Here is a 3,542-nt window from a genome sequence, read left to right on the forward strand (position 1 = left end):
ACTTTGAAGACCCAAGAAAGAAACAAAGTCAGAATAATCTAAATTTTCACATAAGAGAAAGGTCACCCAAAGGTCAGTCAGACACAATGTGTTGTGTCAATTTTAGACAGTGGACTCCAGGGCAGGAAAAACTGGATTTACAACAACAACAACAACAACAACAACAACAACAACAATAATAATAATAATAATAATAATAATAATAATAATAATAATAATAATAATAATAATGTATTTATTTTTTATCTTAGTGGTTCCACAAAATGCAAACAAATAATTTGGTGGTTCAGGAGAAAGAGGCAAAAACAATCTTAGTGATCAAATAAGTCAAAGGTTAAAGAGTGGAATCAATACAGAAATTATTTTGCGCTGCTCTAACGAAGGAGAACAGAGATCAATAACTGATTCAATCTCCCTGTGTTGTTTGGCTCCAGGGAGTGTGTTGATAAAATTAGTTCATGGGATGCGTCTGTTTGTACGCACACGCACACCCACATACAAACAGAGAAGCAGTTGATGACGCAAGGAGCCTTAATCAGGTGGAATTAAAAAAAATAAAAATAAAATAAATAATTGCAGTTACTACTGAATACAATTTCAGTATCCTCAATATATCTGTCCAGACGAGGAGGAGGAGATTTGAGAGTAATGTTGCTCTTTTTAATCCACTGGGCCAGGCAGTCCCCTAGGGACACAGTCATCTCGTGTAAGTATGTATTTCATTCTGTACTATTGTACAAGTGTTTTTCACATCACATCTGGTGTGCTGTCACTTACCAATGTATTCAATCCATAACATGACCTACAGTTTTCCACTGGGACTCACGGTGTGCGAGCGTGCATGCGTGCGTGCGTGTCTGTGTGTGTGTGTGTGTGTGTGTGTGTGTGTGTGTGTGTGTGTGTGTGTGTGTGTGTGTCAGGTGTGAGCCATGAAATAGAATAGGACCAATTCCACAGTGAGCTCCAGCTTACCCACAGAAATAACAGGCAACAAGGTGGGGCTGCAGGAGTATGATGGCGGAGACGGAGGACAAAGAACAGGCGGAGGAGGACGGAAGAGAAGAGGAGGAGCTCGGTGGTTGGCAATGAGCCACAGCCCAACAAAAAGATAAAGCAATACGTGTCCCTTCCTGGCGGAGGTGTGTGTCTTGTAAATGTTATTGCACTTCCCGGGATATTACATTTCAGGGCTGGTATTAATATCAATGTCTTCAGAGTCAATGAAATGATATCAACATTTTTTCAAATGGATGAAGTGAGATTTCCATCGTTTTTCTATTTTGCTTGTTCTCGGAAAAATGATAATATTTAAAGAAATGTGTTAAAGGCATTACTTTTATGTTCAGTCAGAACAGAGCCTATTGTGTTTCTTTTGTGTGACAATAACCGAAACATTCCTATCCATCACAACACAAAACATTTGTGGTTGTATTGTAAATGGTTTAAATTAGGTTTGCTGACATTCAACGCTTACTTTTCCTAAACAAGATCAATACCGCTTTTGTCACCTGAGTCTGTGGATGGGTGTGGACATACAAGCAGTGCTCGCGATCGTGCCTTACATTTCACCTATAGATGTAGGGAACGAGCCTAGACACCCTTGAGCTGTGTGCTCACACCATGTCCCGTGTCCTGTGTTTGTGGGAAAATGGTGAATGGACAGATGTTTGGCTCATTATCTGCAGAGCTCTGCAGCCCTGAGGGTTTGGAGGTCCAACGTGCTGTAAATGCTGTGCTGAGAAGAGAACAAAGCCCAGGATTTTCGTGGCCATCGAGAGATTTCTTTGCGCCATATTTTCCTTTTGGCATTATTGAACTGCACTGGTCTTTTAAACCAAAGCAGAGTAAACTCTTTGAAACCTCAATTCATTGTGAGGAGTTGGGGGTAAAATCTCTCTCTTCTCTCTCTCTCTCCCTCGCTCTCGCTCTCTCTGTCTCTGTCTCTCTCTCTCTCTCTCTCTCTCTCTCTCTCTCTCTCTCTCTGTGTAGGACACCATGAGAGGTGGTGAGTCTGGCACCACTGACTGGATGTATTGGAGAGGAAAAATGTTACTGCTGTGCAAACAATGGACACGCTGTGAAGAGGCGATGCTCTCACAACATGAGTACGCTTTCCTGCTCAAAAGATTCATGTGTCAATAATGTTACACTACCAGTGTGGTAAAAGCATAACGACTGCTTTGAAAACTGTGCTTTCAGGCCAGAGAACCTTCAGAGGATTAAAAAGGTTCTACTCCAGTTTATGCCAAGAGGAGTGCGATCTTCGCAGTGTTGGAACTGGAACAAGGAAGCCATTGAAACAGTGCCCTTAATTTGTAATAATCTATGACTAACCTAATTAAAAGTTTTAATGAGAATTATTATTTTTTTTTTTAACAGTAACAGTTCTTAACTAAAAACATGTGGCTGTTTTTACTGTAGTGCTCTTTCTTGATCCTGAAATACATCTCCAGATATTACCTTCTGCAAGGGTCTTCTCCTATCGCTGGAAACAGTTTCCCCTCGGCTAATGAAGGCACGGCAGTCCAGAGGTCCTCTTCACCCTCGTATAGGGCACTCACTGAGATGCTGCAATTCAAAATATGAACCCTGGAGTGTCAGTATAGGGGAACGTTTCGGGTTTAGTCTAAAAAAAAAAAAAAGATTCAGATAAGTTACCACATGCAGTTCCCAGAGAGAACATCACAAGAGAACATGAACAAATATACAAGAATAATCGTACAATTCTATTCATTTTAGACATTTGCACGTTTGTCATGAGGAATTATCTCATATGTAAAACATTTGTTCAAATATCTAATATATAATATAGTGGTATAAGCAGGAATTGTGGACCTCCTCAAGGCACATTGCTTCAGTCCAGTTGCATGAGGTTTGGAGAACACTCAACAAGAACAATTTGACCCCAAAGTACACAAGATTCACACAACTTAGCCCTTCATGAGCTGCATCTTACTTTCATACACTCACAACAACCAATACCTGGCTGAAGCACCAATAAAAAAGAAAAGCCTGCTTTAATGCGCAAGCAACCACACAATAGTCAATGTGCCATCACAGAGACCTCTGACGATGGCCAATGAATCTCCACTTATACAATGCAACTGATTTTCCATTTCTCACACAGGTGTCAGTCTTTGTCTAGAAATCCTGGTAAATCTGCCCTCATGTTGATAGTGCTTATGCAGCAGCACACCTGCTTCCTGAGGCGAGCGAGAGATATTATTGGTTATTGGAAGGTCCTCCAAATACAAACCCATGAATTAATGATGGGATGACGGGTAGACTGCAATGTATTACGAATTCTGTGTGTGGGGCAGAACTGGTTGCTTGATGGGTCGAATATATTAAATATTGACACTGGCCAAATAAATTAACGCATGGCAAAACAGTCAACAGAAACAAAGGAAGAAGAAGAAGAAGAAGAAGAAGAAGAAGAAGAAGAAGAAGAAGAAGAAGACCTTCATTGATCCCACGATGGGGAAATTTGCATGGTAGTGCATGGGTTATCAGTTCTGTATGCAATTAGCAGAAAGATCTGC

General features: G+C 40.7%; 1 long non-coding RNA gene across 1 annotated transcript; it reads left to right on the forward strand.

Annotated features, from left to right (window-relative positions):
• LOC142878794 (uncharacterized) lies at positions 1-2,350 on the forward strand. The gene is made up of 3 exons (XR_012925043.1): positions 1-1,139; positions 1,990-2,105; positions 2,200-2,350. It is a non-coding gene; the product is annotated as an uncharacterized LOC142878794 (long non-coding RNA).
• Positions 2,351-3,542: the final 1,192 nt, after the last annotated feature.

This window comes from Nelusetta ayraudi, unplaced genomic scaffold (assembly GCF_046127955.1).
Source record: "Nelusetta ayraudi isolate G7.1 ecotype Tasmania unplaced genomic scaffold, CSIRO-AGI_Nayr_v1 ptg000006l, whole genome shotgun sequence".
Lineage (NCBI taxonomy): Eukaryota > Metazoa > Chordata > Actinopteri > Tetraodontiformes > Monacanthidae > Nelusetta > Nelusetta ayraudi.